The sequence below is a fragment of the Gorilla gorilla genome, chromosome 5, assembly GCF_029281585.2.
Source record: "Gorilla gorilla gorilla isolate KB3781 chromosome 5, NHGRI_mGorGor1-v2.1_pri, whole genome shotgun sequence".
In the NCBI taxonomy this organism is placed as follows: Eukaryota; Metazoa; Chordata; class Mammalia; order Primates; family Hominidae; genus Gorilla; species Gorilla gorilla.
The window spans coordinates 81,725,696-81,749,614 of NC_073229.2; the positions used below are offsets into that span (position 1 = coordinate 81,725,696).

At 35.8% G+C, this 23,919-nt stretch overlaps 1 pseudogene; it reads left to right on the forward strand.

Moving 5' to 3' along the window:
* LOC129534463 (DNA primase large subunit-like) overlaps positions 1-23,919 on the forward strand; it is a 278,547-nt pseudogene that overhangs the window by 168,289 nt on the left and 86,339 nt on the right.

The window sequence follows — 23,919 nt, forward strand, 5'->3', positions numbered from 1 at the left end:
TATTCCTTCTCAGGATCCTAATTTCACTAGAATCCAATTTACTTTGTCTTACTTGAAATGCCGTCTCCTCAAAAAGGCTTCCCTGGCCACCCAAATTGAAGTACCTCTCCCCTAATCACACTTGATTTCATTTCTCTATTTCATTTCCAGTGTTTTGGCATCAGATGTTATCTTTTTAGTGTCTCTATTCATTGTCCGTCTCCTCCTATTAAAAATAAGCTCTTCGAGGACAGGGTTTTTGACTTCTTTGTTCACTACTGGTTCCCCAGGGCTGTACACATAGTAAGTGTTAAATAGATATTTGTTGATTGAATGAATAAGAAGTAATCAAGGAACGTGCCAAAGAAATAGAAATTGAGTTGGGTCTTGAATGATGACTTGGCTTTGGCTACATGGCATGTGCATGAGAAGGGTGCACCAGGCAGGGCTAGCAGAGTGAGAAAAATGAGAAGCTACAGAGCATGACTGTGTGGTCATGGGATAGTGAATAATCCAGTGGACTGGAGCCGAGGACTGATTTTGGTGTAGTAATAATATACTGGGCTTTCCCAGGCTCCCTGTCACAGTGCTTCTGTGGTGCTCAAGTTTTGCCCTTGTTGGAGCCCTCATTTTATCATTTATTTCATGTGTTTAACTTACATAGTAGTGAATATAATAATTGTGGTGTCTTTTTCCTTAACTGAATTAAAGGGGACAATTAGGTCCTAGCTTATTTTCCAGAACACTTAATAAATAATTGTTCTGTTATGTATAATTGAAAAGTAGTTATTGGCCAGGCACAGTGGGTCATGCCATCTGTAATCCTAGCACTTTGAGAGGCCAAGGTGGGAGGATCACCTGAGGTCAGGAGTTCGAGACCAGCCCGGCCAACATGGTGAAACCCTGTCTCTACTACAAATACCAAAATCAGCTGGGCATGTTGGCAGGCACCTGTAATCCCTGCTACTCAGGAGGCTGAAGAAGGAGAATCACATGAACCTGGGAGGCAGAGGTTATAGTGAGCCGAGATGGCACTGCTGCACTCCAGCCTGGGCAACGGAGTGAGATTCCATCTCAAAAAAATAAAAAAAAAAGAAGAAAAAAAAGAAAAGTAGTTACCAGATATTGAGGAAACCTTGCATGTTCATACTAAGGATGTTGAATATTGATTGGATGGATTAGAACAATGTTTAGAAAAAAATCAGATATTAATATGAAGCAACAAAAATGGTCTCATGAAAATGAGCTGAAAGGCTTTCTAGTTAGTTCTACCAAGGGAGGATATAGGTCTGAATGAACTAGACTGGGGATGGAAAAATTCAGAAGTTGATACTGTAAAAGAATGAAGAGAAACTAGATGGTCACTAGAGGGAGCAGCAAAGTCAAGCAAAGTGAGACCTGCTCTTTCTTATAGATGAAGTGAACTTGCTAAGGCATATGTGAGGGAGTAAGAATTTAACTCTTGGGAGGATATTTAAGGAAGTCATAGAGAATGCAATTGAAACCGTAAGTGAAAAATTAAAGTAGGCAATGATATTTCATTTTTGGCACTAAGGCACTAACTACACTTTGTTCCTTTTAACTTGGTTTCTTTAACATATTTATTTGAATTTTCCTTATGAGAAGTTTCTCTTATTTTTGTATTCTGCTTTGTATTTGAGTTATCTTAAAAGTTCATCTGCTATTCAGCAATTGTACTTTTATCTCAGGGAAATGAAATCTTATGTTCACATAAAAACCTCTTCAAGAATGCTCATAATAGCTTCATTTGAAATAGCCCAAACTGGAAACAACCCAAGTGTTCTTCAATGAGTGAATAAATAAATTATGATACATTCATACCATGGAAAACTAGTTAGTAATAAAGAAATGAGCTTATATACAACTTAGATGAATCTTGAGGGAATTCTGCTGAGTAAAAAATGACAATCTCAAAACAATACATATTATATGATTCTATTATACTCTTGAAATGACAAAATTATAGAGATGGAGAACCAGATCAGTGGTTGCCAAAGATTAGGGAGCTGAGGGAGGGGAGCAGGGTGCAAAAGTTAGATGGGGGCGGTTATAAAATCATGAGAGATCCTTGTGGTGACAGAACTGTTCTGCATCTTGACTGTGGTGGTGGATGTATGAACCTACATGTGACAAAATTGTATAAAATTTAATACGGAAGTAAGTGCATGAGTACAACTGAGGAAACCTGAATAAGACTAGTGGATTGTATCAATGTCAGTATCCTGTTTATGATAATCTACTGTAGTCGTACATGATTTTATCTTTGGGGGAATTTGGATATATGCTATCTCTTTGTATTATTTCTTGTAACTGTATGGGAGTCTATAGTTAACTTCAAAGAAAAAGTTTAATTAAATTAAAAAAAACAGGTAAAATAAATTTTAATAGTATGTTATTTAATCCAAAGTATCTAAAATGTTATATTAACTTGTAACCAATAAAAAATGTTAATAAGAAACATACAGATAAGAGTCATCTGTAACCACAGTAATAAAGTAGCACTTTCTTATGGTGTTTGTTTTTTTATTCCAATTAAATTGAATTAGCAACCATAACAAATATTACAGGGGACCTGATAAGTCTTCCACTTAACTTAAAACTCTACTGTTTTTTCTTGTAGCTTTCTACCAAATCCTTCCCACTTTGCATGCGTCAGTTACATAAAGCCTTGCGGGAAAATCACCATCTTCGTCATGGAGGCCGAATGCAGTATGTCCTATTTCTGAAGGGCATTGGTTTAACTTTGGAACAGGCATTGCAGTTCTGGAAGCAAGAATTTATCAAAGGAAAGATGGATCCAGACAAGGTAATTTTGAAAAAAAAATATCAGAGTGGTACCTGATATTTTAATTTGGTCTGAAAATGAAATGGTCTATTTTTTTTTAAATATGCTCCCTGCAATGTAGTTGAAAATTCTAAAAGGATAGATGTGTTGACAATTCAGTTTAGGTAAAAAGAAACTTGCATATTAATCTAATACAAAAGATTGGGAAAGGAATGTTTTCCTTTGTAGGTATACTGCCAGTAGTAATTATAAGACTGAAATTGCTTTCAGAGTTATATATCTGTAGGAATATATGTGTGTCTATACATATGCACATAATGTTTTGAGCACTGGGAGATATCATGAACAAATAAAATGAAACAATTTAAAATATTTTCTATTATGTTATGCAGAATCTTTTATAAACTCTTGGTTTTTTTTTTCGAGACAGGGTCTTCTTCTGTTGCCCAGGCTGGGCTGGAGTGCAATGGTGCAATCATGGCTCACTGCAGCCTCGACCTTTGTGCTCAAGTGATCCTCCCACTTCATCCTTCCCAGTAGCTAAGGCCACAGGTGGACACCATTATGCCTGGCTAATTTTTTTCTTTTTTTAATTTTTTGTAGAGATGGAGTCTCACTATGTTGCCCAGGTTGGTCTCAAGCTCTTGGGCTCAAGCCATTCTCCTGCCTTGGCGTGCTGAAGGGTTGTGATTACAGCTGTGAGCCTGAGTCATTATACCTAGCCTATAGAACATTTTTAGATGGACAATAATTACTATAAACCTGAACAACTTTTTAAAAACCCTATCTGCAGTGCTTATATTCCCAATCCTATGCCTTATTTCTCGTTAATAGTGCCAGCTAATAACATTTTACTTGGAAATATGATTTCTTGCCCCTTCTATGCCATGACACTGTGGTATGAAGAACATTTTTTACTGTTTATTTCTTGATTTGCTGCCTCCTAAAAGTAAATTATAGAAGAAAGAATATTTACCAGGTACATTTTATAGTACTTTATTATGTTTTATGTTAGTTTGCAAGCATTGCCAAAATAAAATACCACAGACTGGTTGGCTTAAAAAAGAGAAGTTTATTTCCTCACACTTCTGGAGGCTGGAAGTCCAAGATCCAAGTATTGGCAGATTTGGTTTCTCCTGAAGCCTGTCTCCTTGGCTTACAGGTGGCCTTCTTATTGCTTTGTGCTCACATGGCCTTTTCTCTGTGCATGTGCATCCTTGGTGTTTCTTCCTTTTCTTATAAATACACTAGTCTTACGGGATTAGGGCCCCACACTCATCTGATCTCATTTAACCTTAATTATCCCTTTAGAGGCCCTATCTCCAATTACAGTTGGATTTGGAGTTAGGGGTTCAACAAATGACTTTTAGGAGATCACAATTCAGCTCATATCTGTAGCTATATACTTTATTAAAAAGCTTAGATTTTTAAAAATAACATTATAAAAAGCTGTTACAGTTTTTTCAGATTTGTTTTTAAAACTGTCTTCATCGACAATTATCCATAGAATCTTAATGAAGTCATTTAATAGGATTTTCTTTGAGCAGTTTTGGATAATGTTTTTTATATTTCTTTTAAAGGTAATTTATTCTAATTACAGAAAATATGAAAAATACAGAAAAATTCACCTGTTACCCTCCAATTTGAAATAATTACTGTCAACATTGTAGTCTTTTACTCTAGTCTACAGAACTAAACACCACTGATTTTCACCATTCTAAAAATTGTCATTATATTATGATTATTTTTCCATATTTTTGACCAATCTTTGAAAATATCTTAATGAGTTACATAATGTATCCTTTGAAAGTGATGTAATTTGTTTAATCATTCTCCTATTGTTGGACATTTGGTTGTGTCTAATTTGACTCTGTTATATATGTTACTAATATAAATAACAGAGTCAAATAGCTAATATCCTGTTGACATAGACAATTGATTATAGTTTTGATTATATTCTGTGTGTGTGTGTGTGTGTGTGTGTGTGTGTGTGTGTGTGTGTGTGTGTATATATATATATATATATATATGCATTCACCAGGAAATAAAATTATAAGAAACTACACACAGCTGGGCAGGTTGGCACACGCCTATAATCCTAGCACTTTGGGAGACCGAGGCAGGTGGGTCGCCTGAGGTCAGGAGTTCAATACCAGCCTGGCCAACATGGTGAAATACCGTCTCTACTAAAACTACAAAAATTAACTGGGCGTGGTGGCAGGTGCCTGTAATCCCAGCTACTGGGGTGGCTGAGTCAGGAGAATCACTTGAACCTGGGAGGTGGAGGTTGCAGTGAGCTGAGATCACACCACTGCACACCAGCCTGAGTGACAGAGCAAGACTCCATCTCAAGAAAAAAAAAAAAAGGAAACTACACACAATTTTAAAGTTTTAATGCATGCTGTGAAATGACTGTTCAGAAAGGTTTTAAATTAGACCCTCTTCAAGTGATGTGAGAATTTTGCTCTGCCATTGACATCATTATGTATTATTAATTTAAAACAGTTTTTGATCTTTTTATTAGAAATTCGATGTCTTAAGTAGGTAAATGTATTAGGGTTCTCCACAGAAATGGAACTGTGTGTGTGTCTGTCTTTCTGTCACTTACACACACATGTGCACAGACATACACACACTCTCTCACACACACACACAGAGCGAGAGAGAGAGAGAGAGTTGGGGGTTATGGAAGTTGACAAGTCTCAAGATCCGCAGTTGGCAAGTTGAAGACCCGGGAGAGCCAATGTTGTAGTTCTAGTCTGAATCCAAAAGCCTGAAAACCAGAAGAATGATAGTGTACAAGTTGATGCTTGAAATACACAGGTGTGAACTGCATGGGTCCACTTATATGTGGATTTTTTTCAATAAGTATATTGGAAAATTTTCTGGGGATATGCAACAATTTGAAAAAATTTGCAGATGAACCACATAGCCTAGAAATATCAAAAAAGGAAGAAAAAAGTATATATGAATGTATAAAATATATACTAGTCTTATTTACTAACATGAGATATACAGAAATCTATTGCAAAAAGTTAAAATTTATCAAAACACATGCACACAAATGTACAGACCATACATGGTGCTATTCCCAGTAGAGAGAAATGTAAACAAATATAAAGATGCAGTATTATAACCTACATAAAATTAACTGTAGCACATTCTGTACTACTATAGTAATTTAATAGCCCCACCCTGTTGCTATTGTGGTGAGCCTATAAGTGTTGCAAGTATCTGCTTAAAACGCTCTGTGATGCTAATCATCTCAGCGTAAGCAGTTTGCACAGTAAATTGTATATTACAGTAAAGTGATCTCTCACAGTTCTCGGGTATTTTTCATCATGTTCAGTGCAATACCATAAACCTTGAATAACACCATGGGGCTCATAGGAAGTGTCACTAGTAATGCTGGAAATGCTTCCCCAAACCAGAGAAAAGTAATGATATTACAAGAAAAAGTTGAATTGCTTGATATGTAATATAGATTGAGGTCTCCAGCCAAGGTTGACTGCCATTTCAGACAGATGGTTCATCTTGTAAATAGATAATGTAAACTTACGGTATCAATCAATGTAGTACAGTACTGTAAATGTATTTTCTTATGACTTTCTTTCTCTTTTTGTATTTTTAGTTGAGACGGGGTTTCACCATTTTGGCTAGGCTGGTCTTGAACTCCTGACCTCAGGTGATCTGCCTGCCTCAGCCTCCCAAAGTGATGGGATTACAGGTGTGAGCCACTGTGCCTGGCCTATTATGACTTTCTTAATGTTTTTTTCTCCAATTTACTTTATTGTGAGGTTACATATATATATAACCCATTATATAATATATATATTATATAGCTGAATATATATAATGCAGTGAATATATGTAATATTCAGAGTATGTGTTAATCAGCTGTTTATGTTATCGGTAAGGCTTATGGTCAACAGTAGGGTTTTAGTTGTTAAGTATTTGGGGAATAAAAAGTTATACATGGATTTTTAACTGTATGGGGTGAGGGGTGGAAGTTGTTGCCTATAATCTCTGCGTTGTTCAAGGGTCAGCTTTAGTTCCAGCTCAAATGCCAACAGCCTCGAGACCCAGGAAGAGTCAATGTTTCAGTTTAAAAAATGAGGTCCCAGTTTAAGGAAGTCAGACAGAAGGAGATTCCCTCTTACTCACAGGAGGTCAGGCTTTTTGTTCTGTTTAGGCTTTCAATTGATTGGTTGACAATTATTCACATTAGGTAGGGCAATCTGCTTTACTTTAACTACCAATTCAAATGTTAATCATATCCAGATACACCCCCTCAGACACACCCACCGTAATGTTTGACCAAATGTCTGGGCATCTCATGGCCCAGTCAAGAGCTGGGTTGTTGTTGTTGTTGTTGTTTTTTGTTTGTTTGTTTTTTTGTTTTTTTGTTTGAGACAGAGTCTCGCTCTGTCACCCAGGCTGGAGTGCAGTGGTGCAGTCTCAGCTCACTGCAACCTCTGCCTCCCAGGGTTCAAGCAATTCTCCTGCCTCAGCCTCCCAAGTAGCTGGGATTACAGGCATGCATCACCATGCTCAGCTAATTTTATATTTCTAGTAGAGACGGGGTTTCGCCATGTTGCTCAGGCTAGTCTCGAGCTCCTGACCTCAGGTGATCCACCCGCCTTGGCCTGCCAAAGTTCTGGGATTACAAGCGTGAGCTACTGCCACCATGCCCGGCTGGCGAGCTGTGTTGTTTTGAAGTGAAAAGAGAGAAGTTGAGCTAGCATTTTAGCTTTGTTTGTGCTGTAAACTGAGAGAAGAAAAAGGAAAGCTGAGAGGGAAAACCAGCTGCACCAGCCTATATGGACACTTACCCTGAGTACTAAGTCTTTGGGTTGGACACTTGTTCATTGACCTGCCTTCTTTTATGTACATCTGGAATAGCCTGTGTAGCAATATCATCAGTAGTCTTTTTTTTAACTTGTATGTTTAAATTTTTTTATTATGGAATTTTTATTTTGCAATGCAGACTTTTTTCAAAAATTCTTATAAAAGAAAATAATTTTTTAGTTTTCTAGATAACATATAGTCTATATTTTTATTAGCTTATTAATTACAGCAAATGTTATTTTGACTAAAGGATTATAAGACACATTTCTGACTTTCTATGACTATTTAGTGTTCTGTCGTTACATAGTCCATATTGTAAATGTTCATGTTTTTCTCAACTATATCGTTTACATGTTTTTTCAATGACATGTAATAAACCAAAGCATACTAAATTACAATATTCTCTAATTGAACCATTGTATCTATTTGTTAAGTGATACATACAATTAAAAATATTCTTAAGAGGTATAAAAATTGTTGGCTTAAAATACTGCTTATAGGATATTTTTTAGGATGATTATAGAAGATGTTAAACAGTTTTTATAGTGCTAATTAAAGGACTTGGGTGTTGAACCCAGCTCGAATGATTTGAAATGACAGCTGTTTGGACAGCTTATGTCCTAACAGTGTAAGAAAAGTGATGTGGTAACAGTCAATTTCAACTGGAATTTTTCTGTACTACTGTTTCCCAAATGATCATAATGTCTGATTTCTTTCTCTTAATATTTGTGTCCTCATTGTGACTTATTTGAGATACATTGCTATGTGAGTCTGAGCAAATATTTTGGGTACTTAGCCAGTACTTTTGAGTCAGCAGAGACTGGTATAATATCTCCAGCAATTTTGAGCTCTAACTCTGCAGCTACAACTACCTTTCCTAGATATACTGCCTGGAACCAAATATTTCTTTACCCTAACTTCTAATGCAGCTCTGTTCTGGAATTGACTGCCTGATCGGTATCTGTCTCTTCCTCCCATCTTTACTTACTTGTGCTTGTTGCAGGCATTTTTTTTTAATACTTTGCTTTTAAAACTAATGTTATACTTAATGTTGGAGGGGAATGTGTTGTCTGTATTCTAAAATAATTTACACCTGTATTAGTGTTTGTAACTCTCATCCAAAGTATAAATATTAAAAGTATTGTGTCTCTAGATGCCTTTTATTAAGGTTAAGCAGTTTTTGTGTTATAATGCACATAATTTCTGTTATAAACATTTTTGAGTAGTAATAATGGATTGTGGAAGCAGCTTAAGGTTCTGATGCTGACTGTTTTTTTTTATTAGGAATTTGATGTTGTAAGAGCTAAAGAAGGAGGAAAGAAACACGAAAAGCAGCTCAACAGTCAAAGACAGGTTTATTTTGGAGAATAAACCTGAGTGGGGCTTCTGGCCGAGTTTGGTCAGTAATGCTGTCTCTTACAGACTGAGAGTATTTATTGGTGAGAGAGCTTGGAATGTTTCTGTGTGGGGGAGAAGTTTATGGCGGGGTTGGAATGTCTCTGGTCGGAGAGGAGATTATGTTGGGGCTGACATCTCTCCAGCTGGAGGGGAGGATATCTCGGGGCTGGCATGTCTCTGGTCAGGGAGGGGTTTGGCGTGTTTCTGGTCACAGATGTTATTTGTGGTTTATGGTCATGCTGACTTTAGCCATTAAGCTGATGCCCTTTGGATTTAGGCAGTTTTTGATCAACGTAAATTTTAAAATGATGGTGCTTGTCCAAGATGGCAATGCTCCTGCTCTGTCAGATGTGTTAAGTCAGTCCTATATATATGTAAAAATTAGCCATCTGTCTATAAAATGCTTATTCAGAGTTACTGGTTTGGATTATTTTTCTTGCCTTTTGAAACTATTTTCCAGCTAGCATATATATTCCAATAAATGATATTGGTTATTTGCTACCAGATTATGTTCTTTTAATTTTGGGTGCTTATGACTACCTTATATTTATTGCTTATTTATTCATTTATTATCTGTATCCTACAATTAGAATGTAAACTATATAAAAGCAGGTATCTTGTCTTTCTTGTTGACTGCTGCATGTTCAGGCACCTAGAACAGTGCCTGACTCATAGCAGGCACTCAATACATGTTTATTTAATAAACAAATACATGGAAATTTCCATATTATTTACATAGAAATACATTTTCATACAGGTTCATAGATATTATTTATTTATATTTTGCTGAATACATGGTAAATTCTACCAAATCTTTAAAGCTTGGCTTTCGATATGAGAAAAAATAATCTTTATCTGTTTTGGTTCTTTTTAGATAGAGCTGTTTCTAACTAGTTATAGAATTTAAGTCATTTTAGTTGCTTTTTTATTTCTAAGAGCAGTAGATCTCAGCATCAGCATCATTTGGGAATTTGTTAGAAATATAGATTCCCAGAATCAAATTTGTTGTCGTCCATGTATTTTTCTAAATCAAAATATGGATTGGTAGAATATACAAATATACAAATATTTAACATAGTATCATATTACGATTCTTATAAAAAGTACAGAGAAATATATTTGTGTGTATATGTATATACATAGATACATACATATGTACATATTCCATCTACTTGGCATAGATCATTCAGCCGATTTTTATTGTGTGTTTATCATGAACATGTACCATTCTGAACATACTGAAATAAAAGAAACAGCCCTTATTTATGAAGACTTTCCAAGACCTTATTTTATTTATTATAATTATTTTTGAGATGGAGTTTCGCTCTTGTTGCCCAGGCTGGAGTGCAGTGGTGTGATCTCAGCTCACCACAACCTCCACCTCCTGGGTTCAAGCTATTCTCCTGCCTCAGCCTCCCAAGTAGCTGGGATTACAGGCATGTGCCACCAGGCCTGGCTAATTTTTTTTGTATTTTTAGTAGAGGTGGGGTTTCTTCATGTTGATCAGGCTGGTCTTGAACTCCCGACCTCAGGTGATCTGCCCACCTCGGCCTCCTAAAATGCTGGGATTACATGTGTGAGCCACCATGCCTGGCCCCTCCAAGACCTTATTTACGAGAGTCTTCCAAGATATTTATTTGGAAAAACCAGATAAATACAAATGTACAGACAGAGAAAGAAGGGAATTTCATGTTAAAGGGACAACATTTTAAAGGACCTTAAAGTGTAGTCCATCCTGTAGGTGGTAGGAACCTGAACTGTACCAGTGTAATTGTGGCAAGAGGGGAGTCTGGAGACATAGATTTTTTAGCCTAATTACTAAAGATAGATTGAATTAGTAGGCCAGTAGGAACTGGTCTTGTTGGGTAGATAGGTGCCAACCAGGATCCTGTCAGCCAGGATACGGTCAATTGGTAACTGGAATTTAGTCAAATATGTGTAGTTTCACAACTTTGAATATTTACTAAAATAATATAATGAATGTTGGATGCTATGCAGGTTTACTGAAAAGCGGAAAATAGTATGAGTAAAGTTTCCACTTGGTTCAAATTAATTTCGCCTAACTTTGGATTTCTGATTATATAGGCCAACATTGATTTTTAAGAAACTATTTTGCTTTAGAGCAAATTTAAAAATTTTAATCTACTTGGTTATAGTTTAATTGAGAATGAAGGAATTGGAAAACAGTTCCAAAACACGATGGTAAAAAGGAAAGTATTATTAAGGTGATGTGGAGTAAGAAAGTTATTAGAGTGGATCGTGTTAGAGACCAATCTTGAATTAAGATTTGGAGAAAGTGAATGACATGGATTAGTTGAGAAAGAACTGAGAGCAAGAATACACAGTGAACAAGGAATGAGGGGAAAGTACGCAAAACATCGTTAACTCTTCCATTATTTTCTTTATTTGTATAATTATTTTAATAAAATAATTTTACAGTAATAATTCTTCCATTTATTACTCGTTCACTTAGGCTTTTTATTACCTGTTTTTGGGATTGTTGTGGTTTTGACTGTTGTGATTTAAAATTCTCCATTTCTAGACTTTTTGTAATTTACCTTCTCAGTATATTTGAATACTGTTTTATTTAGATGCATATTATACTTGAGGATAGAGATTTCAGTATTAAAACGTCAACCATTTCCAAGAGAACATTCCATTGTTGTATGATCTTATAGCAAACCAATTGCTTTTCACAGTATACCTTACTCCAAAAAACATTGGTTTCATAATGTAGGGTTTTTATTCTTAAATTGTTGAATATGAATATTGATATATTTAAAATGTTAAAATAAAGCTCTTTGAGTTAACCCTTGTCAGTGAAGGATGGAGAAATTTGAAAATTGCACTTAGGTTGCTGAATCAGATTTTTTGGATTTGTGAATGATTCACAAGAAGTATTTAAAGTTTTGAACGTCTTATTCCTTAAATAATTTCCCATATTTCTGAAATAAATGCACCTGTGCTTTATACAAATAAAATTTAATTAGTCAGAGTAAAGTTTTTCATGTTTTTCTTAGTTGTAATTATAATTTACAAGCCTGTCTACCTGAAAAAAGCATCACCCTGGGTGCAAGAGATATAAAATCAAACCTTTATTTATTTACTTTTTATTTTAAAAATGTCAACTTTTATTTTAGATATAGGGGGTACATGTGCAGGTTTGTTACCTGAGTATATTTTGTGCTGTGACGTCATCTCCCAGGTAGTGAGCATAGTACCCAATAGGTAGTTTTTCAGTCCATCCTCCCTTCCGTCTCTAATAGTCCTCCGTGTCTATTGGTCCTATCTCTATGTCTGTGGGTGCTCAATGTTTAGCTCCCACTTATACGTCAGAGCATTCGCAAACCTCTATTTAAAGTATGAATACCATGAAAATATTCTTTTACTTGGCACTTGGATATTAAATCACTTCGGCGACTAGCTTTGTTAAGTATTACATTGAACTGGATAATTCTTCTAATAAATTCAAAGCATGTGTCCTGTCAGATTGCTCATAGTGTTGTTATTCTGAATTGCTTTAAGCTGGTTTTATTGGATATTAAGTACAACATTGATAATGCACATTTTCTGTAGCTGTGGTTTCTGTCCTTGATGACAGCATGCTTAAGGTCTATTATATGTTGTTATAATTGGGTCAAGGAACATTTAGCACTGTTTAAAAAGCTTATCTTTTCTTCCAGAATCTAGCTTGCGTCAAGACTTAGAACAAACTTGTGTTGTTAAAAATTGACTACTGAAGGATTAAATATTTGGCTGGTGGGATGTGAGTATATGAAACATTTATTGATAGGATTTTTTATTTCAGGGACCAGTAGATCTCAGAATCAGCATCATTTGGGAATTTGTTAGAAATGTGGAGTCTCAGAATCAAGTTCTGGGGTCACGGCCCACAATTTGTTGTTTAACAAATCATCCAGATGAAATTGATGCACACTAAAGATTCAGAACCACTGTTTTAACTACTACCCTGTCATAGTCCATTTTCTAGTGCTTATCACAGAATATCTGAAAGTGGGTAATTTATAAAGAAGAGAAATTTATTTCTTCTAGTTATGACTGAGAAGTTCCAGGTCATGGGGCTGCATCTGTTGAGAGCCTCCTTACTTGTGGGGACTCTCTGAGGAGTGCCAAAGTTAAAGCAGGAGTGCCAAAAGTTAGAGCAGGAACCAGATTTCCTGGTCTTAGCATACAAGAAAATGGAGGAGATGGGAATAGAGTGTGTGTTTCTAAAGTTTAAGAAGTCAGGAAGGAAAGAAATAGAGCATACTAGGTATAGAGGGTGACTGTGCCAAGCAAGGTTTTCAAGTTGGGGTGGGCAGGAGCAGTAAAACTCATGGAAATGGAGGATGTGCTGAGAATACTTGAGGAAACAAGGCCTGAGGAGATGGAAAGAGAATTTAAAACATTTATTTATTATGTGATTATTATAATATGAACCTCTGTTTCCCATGTGATGTTCCCTGAGTGTAGAATTTGTTTCTTTCTTACCGTGATATACCCAGCACTTGAGATGGTACTGACAGATTGTATATGCTCAGTAAAATTTGTTGAATGACTGAAAGAATTGCATTGGGAGTTTAGTTTATCTCACACCTGATGGATATATGAAAAATTATGAATTGGTAAAGGAGTGTTTAAAAGTAGAAAGAAGAGCTGTGGGAGCTCACATCCAATGCTCATCTTTCCAATAAAGTAGGCAGGGGAATCGCTTACCAGAAGGATTTGGTGTATTTAGGGCTTAAAGAAAATTGAAGAGTCTAGAATAATACCTTCCATAAGTGTGCTAAGGCATTAACTAATAATAATAAAAAAAAAAGATTGCTAAGCTACAGAATGGTTACATTTTGAGTTCCTATCATATGCTAGGCACTATAACTAATATTCTACATACACAATTTTATGGAATCCTTAAAACAATCTTAGGAGATAAGTATTATTTATGTTGAGTTTACTAATGAAAAAACAGTACTAGGCTATAAATTTGTAACTGGCTAAGTCAGCACTATTATGTTGCTTTCTCTAGCAGTGTCTTATGGCCTTAGAGCAAAAGCAGAGATGGCATAAGGTAAAGTTTATTCAGGTTTAGGAGTTAGCAAAGTAGGCATGCTGCTTTAAATTCTTCCTATGTTTTCTGTTTAATTTAATCTCACACCACCACCATGAGGTAAATATTATCTTCCTTCGATGGAGAGTTTAATGTGTTTTCCTCAGGCAGCAAAGGTGGTACATGATCAAACCTGGGTTAGACCCAGGTCTATTTTATTCCAAACCCTGAACTTCCCCCAGTACTCTCAGAAGGAAGACTAGACTTAGTGTTTAGGTTGACACTGATAATGATAACTATGTAAACTTTAAAGAACACAATTAACAATAGAGATTTTTCAGTTCTTGAGGACAATAGTAATGTCTGCTAAAATATTGCAAAGAATTAAGTATATATGTGAAATACTATGTAATCTATAATGTACTAAAGAAATATTGAATAATTTTAAAATGTTGATAAAGGGGTTATTCTATATTATTCACATTTTCTCAATATATTTGTAAACCTGTTAACGTCTAGACACAAATATTAGTTTTCTAATTGCCTGTGTTTTGGTTTTTCTTTCAAAGAAAAGCTTGTTTTGTTTGAATGTTCGTGTTAGTGAGATCCTAGGAAAGTAATTTGAATGTAATGAAAAAAATAGTTTCTTATGGCTCATGCCTGTAATCCCAGCACTTTGGGAGGCCAAGGCGGGCAGATGACCTGAGGTTGGGAGTTCGAGACCAGGCTGACCAACATGGAGAAACCCTGTCTCTACTAAAAAGACAAAATTAGCTAGGTATGGTGGTACATACCTGTAATCCCAGCCACTCGGGAGGCTGAGGCAGGAGAATTGCTTGAACCTGGGAGGCGGAGGTTGTGGTGAGCTGAGATCTCGCCGTTGCACTCCAGCCTGGGCAACAAGAGCGAAACTCCATGTCCCCCACAAACCCCCCTCAAAAAAAAGTTTCTTGCAAAAATAGTCTAATCTTTCTCATTATTATTTTTGGGCAGCAATTTTAAAGGTACCCTTAACAGCTACCAAGTCATCTAAAACATATTTTTGAAGCTTTATTGCAGTGAAATTTGTTATATTCTCTCTTATAAATATTTTGGTGTATAATAAAGATATGTGTATGTTAAGGGTTTACTTCTTCTCTTGATGCTTTCCATAGCATGTGGAATACCAATTCTAGATTATACAGTATAAGAATTAATATTTAAACATTGACTTGAACAGGTTGGGCTTGCTTTCATGAATTGTCAAGAGGCTAGCCAGTCAAAATTCAAATTAAATTATGTATTGGGTTAAGTCTATCATTAGAATAAAACAGGTGCTATTATCCTTCTCCTAACACTATTCTGGCAAAAATTAGCTTTAGTAAATTTAATTGCTCTTGATGTTGTACTCCAAATACTTTTTAATTCTTAAATTATGGAAATAAGATAAAAAATAGAAGACTTCAACTCTGTCATTCATTTATAAATGTCATTTTGCCAGTGATACCTTATGGATTATGCTGATATATTAAAATGAGATTAAAAAAATAAAATGACATTTTATTCAACATTTTAAAAGGTGGGTCAAATTTTTGTTGCTAATATATGTGGTACTCTTAAGGGAAAATGACAATAAAATATGTATCTTCTTAAAAAGATGCCAGTTTAAGATATCAAGAGTATGTTTTAATTGGCCATGTCTCTGGACAAATTGGGTACGCATAAGCTCCAAAATGGGTCAGACTTCTGATACTGAAGGATTTTTCTTTGGAAGATTTATTAATATTAGGAATCTCAGGGGCTTGAAGTGTGGGGAAAGTATACTCTTGGCTTTCTTTAACAACCTGTTGTGTGTTTGTCACCCATCTTTTGCCTGTAAATCTTTGTTGAATTTATTATTTTGTTTTTACTTAAAAAAAATTACTTTGAACCATCTTTCCAGTTTGTTTACTTCTATGTAAAGTAGGATTTTATTTTATTTAAAAAATAACCAAACAGTTATTTTGCACCTGCCTGTGCGCATTACTCTTTATAGTAAGAGAGTATATAAGTTTAAACTGTTGTGGGGACCCAGAGAATGGTTGTGCTTTAATAGTGCGATTGTTGTTGTTGTATGCAGCTCAGTCAGAAAAGCAGGAATCCTAATCAGGAAAGGGCTAGAGGGATGTTTACTCAAGGGGAAATCTAGATGGTTACTGTTCTGTATTGATAAGATTGTCACCTGTTAAGTGAAGTCAGCCTTTTAATGGAGAATAAGTTCAGAGAAGGAGACACAAAAACTCAGATTTAAAAAATTTGAATGATAAGGATGATACTGATTAGGCACCCTAAGAAGTAGATTGCTTTTCGACTTTGATCCCAGAATAAGATTGTTATTTTCTTTTGTACTATCTCAGACATAACCTGCCTTTTCCTAGGGGACTGTTTAAAGAGTGTATTTTGTTCATCCGTTCAACAGACATTGAGTGTCTACTATGTCCCAGGCGGTCTTCTAGCTACTAGAGGTATAGCAGCAGTGAACAATATAGAAAACAAAAATTAAAACTCTGGAGCTTACATTCTGGTTGAGGAGAGACAGTAAACAAGTAAGTGAATTATTGATATATTACTTGGTGATTACTGCTATGAAGAAATTTTTTCATGAAGAAGATAGGGAATGCTGTTTAGTGCCTGGATGTGGTTTTAAATAGGGTGGTCATGGAAGGCTTAAACAAAAACATGATGTTTTGCCACAACATAAGTTTTATGTAAGAACTCTAGGCTTGGCATTTTTCTTTTCATATCTTAGTGGGATATGAATAGCAGGTCTGAGTGTTCACCATTTTACAGTGAAGAAACTTGAGGCAAAGAGAACTGTCCAAGTGTACTCAGAATTAACAGACACTGGATCTTATAACCTTTCGATATGATTTCAGTCTGTGGAGGTTTGAGCTGTAATGCAGCCAGATTTAGCTAAAAAGTCAGTGGGTTCGGGGAAGACCAGCAGGAGGCAGTGGAGCACCAGCACAAGCTGAGGCCAACTCCCATTGGTGAGGCTTGGGCAAATGTAGCTTAAGTCAGGTGAGAAGCACTGGCTTGGTGGCCTGGGCTTACATGAGGCCTACACTAAGCTCACTGCATCTCTGCTCTCAGTGAGGAAGGTGGTTTCAGACCCTTCATTTTGGAGGAGCTGTCATTTAAAACAAGGTACCAGGCTCTGTCTGTGACTCTAGGACTGATAAGGCAGATTTCCTTGCTCTCAAGTCTTTGATCCCTGTAGCCTACCTACTAAGATTGAGTAAAGCAACACTGTCTTAATCATGCCTAGGCTCAAGGATCTTGTGATTTAGTCAAGTTCTTAGAGAGGGGAAAAGGATTTTATACTAAAATCTCAAAAGAATTCCTATATTTTTATCCCCCATTGGAAAGATACTCCAGAGGGAAATGAATGATGTCTACAATAAGGGGTGTGAGTCTTGGGCACAATTAATCTTTTTACCTACTATATGCTTTAGTTTGTCTCCACATCTTTGAACCTCAAGGCCTTTTATTTCAACCTCTCATTTCCTTTTCCTTTGCATTGGTTGAGACATTTTTTACGCTCTCCAGTTGCATTCCTGTATGCCATCCTTACCCTTTGAATTTTCATGTAAGCCTCAAAAAAACAAATATTTCTACATAGTTTCTCTCCACCTATCTTTTCTGCCCCTTCCTTTGGCAGTTTTTAGACTTTTTTTTGTACGAAGAAACCCCTTGTTTTCCGTAGTCTTTCAAAACAACACTGTGATGAACATTCATCTCAGATTTTCTCCACTGTAATATTTAAAAATTGCAAATAAATTGTATTTTATTCTATTAGATTTAGACAGTGTACTCAAAAACAAAATGTTTGTCAGAATGAGTAAATATGAAACAATACCATTGTCACTAGCTTAAATAGTGGTTAAGTGATATTGTTCAGTAAATCCATATGTAAGAATAAAGTCAGAATGGTAAAAGTTTGACATTTCACAGGAAATGTGTGGATTAAAGGGGTTTTTATTTGTTTAAATATAGTCGCTTTGTAATTTAGATAGAATAATACTGTTAAACCAATTTGAAGATAAGGTGTGCTTTCTATGTTGATGTTTTTAGGTTATATTATAATTTGATGTCTCTTTACCAACAAAGGAAAGATATACATATATAGATTAATTCTCTTGGATATGAGTTTTATCACAATAATGCTTTTATTTCTACCGTTAGTTTTAAAAATACTTAAAATTGCCTCTTGAAAAATCTATATTTAAAAAAACATGAGGGCCGGGCGCGGTGGCTCACGCCTGTAATCCCAGCACTTTGGGAGGCCGAGGCGGGCAGATCACGAGGCTAGGAGATCGAGACCATCCTGGCTAACACGGTGAAACCCAGTCTCTACTAAAAATACAAAAAATTAGCCGGGCGTGGTAGTGGGCGCCTGTAGTCCCAGCTACTCGGGAGGCTGAGGCAGGAGAATAGCGTGAACCTGGGAGGTGGAGCTTGCAGTGAGCCGAGATCGCGCCACTGCACTCCAGCCTGGGCGACAAAGCAAGACTCCGTCTCAAAAAAAAAAAAAAAAAAAAAAACAAACAAACATGAATCCAGGACATAGTCATTTTAATTAGTATATTTGAATATAATGTTCACTAATGAGAATGATCTCAAGGTAATTCAAGAAGAGATCATGAAGTCTTTGTTTTTCTAGGAAATTTCCAATTTTTTCTGTCTTTAAAGGTGGACTTATTTTTAAAGGTGGACTCTTTTTTTTGCCAACATTGCATGCACTTTCGTTGCTCTTCTTGTTTCCTGTTATGCTTGCTGTAACTCACTGTGTAAACCTTGAGGCTCCATTACTTGCTTTGAGGTTTGGTATCCTATTCTTTAGTGATATTGTGACTGCAGAAACACTGCAGTGTGGTCTTTAGAGTTTCAAGGGTGTCATAGTACTTAAGGCTACTTTTTGTCCTCCTTTTTTGCTTCCTTATTCCTTGCAAAGCTTTGCCTTGGCCACATGTGAGTTCAAGTAGTATGTTTCCACAGTTTCTAAATTCTTACTCTAAGGAATTAGAGACAAGATGATTTCCCCAAATCATCCCTATCCCATGTATGGGCCTTCTAGGAATAGTACCATAAAAATCTGTCTTTATTAATAGGTCCTTTCTGACAAATCAACACTTAAACATTATTTTAACACAATTTTATGATGATGATTATCTGCTACAGTTTTATGTATTTTAATCATTAACTTATTGATTGTGCCTTGAGGCCTCTTACATAAAGGATGCAATTTGAATAATGCCTTGGTAAAACCATTTAATCTCTGTTTACAACTATATTATGTTTCATCCCAAACAGTAATGATGACTCCTTTCTATGGATAACATGGCACATATTGTTTACATGTAAATGTTGTTTTAAAAGCTATATTTTGTTAGACTTAGATTTTCACATTCAAGATCATTCCTAAAGCTTTATGTGATTTTTTAAAAGATAATTTTAATCTACCTATAGTGTGTATAAATTTGTTACCTAGAGAAAAGGAAGAAATTATACCGTCTGATAGGGGAGAGAATTCTGAATAATTAAGGGGCAACTAGTTGGAATTAATTTTAGTACACTGGGGATGAACTAGATTTAGTTTAAGCCTCTGTTGATAAGAGCTCTAGAATCCTTTCTGTTTATCACAGAAGGCCCAGCCCTGTGTTAATCCTTTCCTGAGCACCTTAGCCAGCAGTGACTAACACCTCTTTCAATCTCCACTAAATTTTAAGTGTCTAAATAGCAGGGATTCTATCTTAAAGTTTTTATATTCTCCCCACCCATCTCTTGCATAGGAAAGAATGCTCTGCACCTAGTCTTTTCTTAATATGTATTTGTTGGCCGAAAATGGACCTAAGTGTGTTAAGCCATTAGTTTTCTCTTTGAAAAATTGAAGGATATGCTACTTCATGGTTTTTTCCTTCATATTTAAATCTTGCTGTTGTCATAAAGACAGACTTTTCATTTAAAAAGTATAATTGCTAAGGAATGTGTTTTCGTTCTTTCAGGGAACCCTTCCAGCCAGATCATTTGCTTTTCTGACTGTTGTGTATAGATAGGCTTGTCCTTAGAGAAAGCAGACTGTGAGTGCCACAGTGAATGCCTTGTATTATTTTCTCTTTACAAAGATAAACCAAAGCTCTAAAAGAGCACATTGTCTGCTTTATTTGTAGGGAAAGAATGTGTATCAAAAGGGGATATAATATTTTGTTGATAGAGACAAATGGACTAAAAAATAATGTTATTTTTCTTAGAAACATTTAACATTTTAAGTGGCTTTTTGAGAAGATGGTTGATTTAAAGTAAACTTGCTATCCTTTGGCATGGTTGAGCCATTTAAAATAATTTGTTAGAGTGGGGAATGCTAACCTTTATTAAGTCCTGCAGTATGTCTGGCACTTTGTGTAAATATTGTATCTATTTATTTATTTGAGACAGAGTCTTGCTCTGTCACCCAGGCTGGAGTGCAGTGACATGATCTTGGCTCACTGCAAGCTCCACCTCCCAGGTATGAGCGATTCTCCTGCTTCAGCCTCCCAAGTACCTGGGACTATAGTTGTGCACCACCACGTCTGGCTAATTTTTGTATTTTTAGTAGAGACAGAGTTTTACTGTGTTGGCCAGGCTTGTCTGGAACTCCTGACCTCAAGTGATCCACCCGCTTCGGCCTCCCAAAGTGCTGGGATTATAGGTGTGAGCCACCGTGCCTGGCCTACTTTGTATAAATATTCTTATTTAAGCTTTAGAAATTCACCATATAAAAATAGGTATAATTACCTGGATTTTGCAAAGAAACACCCTGAAGATCAGTGAGTTTACTGCTAGGTAGAAGCTCCAGGATTCACATGATTTTTCTGTTCATTGGATGGGCCATACCACAAACACTAGATAAGCTTTATGACATTGTCTTCTTCCTTTAGAAAAATGAAAAATAAAAACAAAATATTGAAAGGAACAGAGAACTAGACATTGATGAACACCTGGCTAAATTAATTATTCTACTTGAGCCCTAACTTTAGCTATGGGGGATAGAAAAAGTCCGTGATTCTCATTTTTGGAAAGAAATATAATTTTCTTGGACAAGAAGAGCTTTTATTTTCATATTTATTAAACTCTGTCTGTATGCTAATATTTTAAGGACTGTCAGTAATCAGGAACACAATGCCACCATTCACAATTGCCATAATATGAATAACATACTTAGGAATACAGCTAACAAGAGAGGGGAATGAGCTCTACAATGAGAATTAGAAAATACTGCTCAAAGAAATCAGAGATGACACAAACAAATGGAAAAACATCCCATACTCACAGATAGGAAAAATCAATATCATTAAAATGGCCATTCTGCCCAAAGTAATTTATAGATTCAATGCTATTCCTATCCAACTACCAATGACATTCTTCACAGAACTAGAAAAACTATTTTAAAATTCGTATGGAACAAAAAGGCCTTAGTAGCCAAAGCGATCCTAAGCAAAAAGAACAAAGCTGGAGGCATCATGTTATCTGACTTCAAACTATACTACAGGGCTACAGTAACCAAAACAACATGGTACTGGTACAAAAACAGACATAGACCAATGGAACAGAATAGAAAGCCCAGAAATAAGGCTGCACACCTACGACCATCTGATCTTCAACAAAGCCGACAAAAGCAATGGGGAAAGGACTGCCTATTCAACAAGTAGTGCTGGGATAACTGACTAGCCATATGTAGAAGATTGAAACTGGACCCTTTCCTTACACCATATAAAAAAATCAACTCAAGATGGATTAAAGACTTAAATGTTAAACCCAAAACGCTACAAACCCTGGAAGACAACCTAGACAGTACCATGCTGGACATTAGAAATGGACAAAGATTTCATGACAAAGATACCAGAAGCAATTGCAACAAAAGCAAATATTGGCAAATGGGATCTAATTAAACTTAAGAGCTTCTGCACAGCAAAAGAAACTATCAACAGAGTAAACAGACAACCTACCAAATGGGAGAAAATATTTGCCAACTGTGCATCTGACAAAGGTCTAATATCCAGCATCTATAAGGAACTTAAATTTAAAATAAAAACAAAAAAAAAGTTCATTAAAAAGTAGGCTAAGGACATGAACAGATACTTTTCTAAAGAAGACATACATGTGGCCAACAAGCATAGGAGAAAAAGCTTAGTATCACTGATCATTAGAGAAATGCAAATCAAAACCACAGTGAGATACCATCTCATACCAGTCAGAATGGCTATTATTAAAAAGTCAAAAAATAATAGATGCTGGTGAGGTTATGGAGAAAAGGGAACACATACACTGTTGGTGAGAGTGTAAATTAGTTCAACCATTGTGGAAAGCAGTATGGCAATTCCTCAAAGAGCTAAATACAGAACTACCATTTGACCCAGCAATGCTATTACCAAGTATAAGAGGAATATAAATCATTCTACCATAAAGACATATGCACGCGAATGTTCATTGCAGCACTATTCACAATAGCAAAGACATGGAATCACCCTAAGTGCCCATCGGTGACAGATTGGGTAAAGACAATGTGGTACACATATACCATGGAATACTCTTCAGCCATAAAAAAGAACAAGATCATGTCTTTTGCAGGAACATGGATGGAGCTGGAGGCCATTATCCTTAGCAAACTAATGCAGGAACAGAAAATCAAATGCTGCATGTTCTCATTTATAAGTGGGAGTTAAATGATGAGAACTCATGAGCATAGAGAAGGGAACATCAGACACTGGAGCTTCTTTGAGGGTGGAGGGTGGGAGGAAGGAGAGGAGCAGAAAAAAATAACTATTGGGTACTAAGCTTAGTACGTGGGTGATGAAATATCTATACATCAAACTGCTATGATGTGAGTTTACCTATATAACAAACCTGCACATATCCCCCAAACTTAAAAGTTAAAAAAAAAAAAGTATATGACTCTTGACCTCAGGGAACATAGTCTATACTAGACTGTTATAACTTGTATTTTAATATAACTATTGAATTGCCTTGTAAATAATAATAACCTCTTTGGAGACAGATACCACATTTTGTTAGGTTTAAATTCAAGTAAGTATTGGATATTTAGAAATATTTCACAAAACTTAATAAATAAATAGACTTTAGTCTCCTGAGAGGGCAGTTCTCTCGTTTTGGAAGGCACTGTGGTGTGGCAGGGAGAATGTAGACTTTGGAATCAAACCAGAGCCCAGACCTATTTGCCAGTTATTTGCCATGTGACTTTGGTTAAGTCAGCCTCTCTGGACTTAGTTTTCTCATCTTTCAAATAAGGATAATGATGGGATTGATATGAAGATTATGTATGATAATAACCCTTAGTATTGTGCTTATTAGCACAGTGTCTGATACATAGCAAATGATCAATAAAATGCCCTCCCCTAAGTTCTTATTTAATATGACATAGAAAGTAGTAACCATAGTAGGAGGACAAGCTCAAGAGTAAGATATATCTACCTAGGAGACTCAGAGAGGGCTTCATGGACAAATTGATATTTGAATTGAACCCTGAAGGATGGTAAGATTTGGACATACAGAATTGGGATGCATGAATATTTTATGATCCATGAAGTATTCATATAAAGGTTGTTGGTAACATAATAAAAGACCTTTTAAACCATGGTTTGGCTAAACACATAGAACCATTACTCAAGTGGAGAGTCTTACACTGAACCTTTGTAAAAGCTGAGAGCATGTTATTAAGTTTCAGTTAAGGTATTCCTGCTGGATGCTGAGAAATTACAGGTTGGTTTTATTGCTGTCTTCTGATCTTTATCTTTCTTAATATATATATATAGAAGTTAGAAAATAT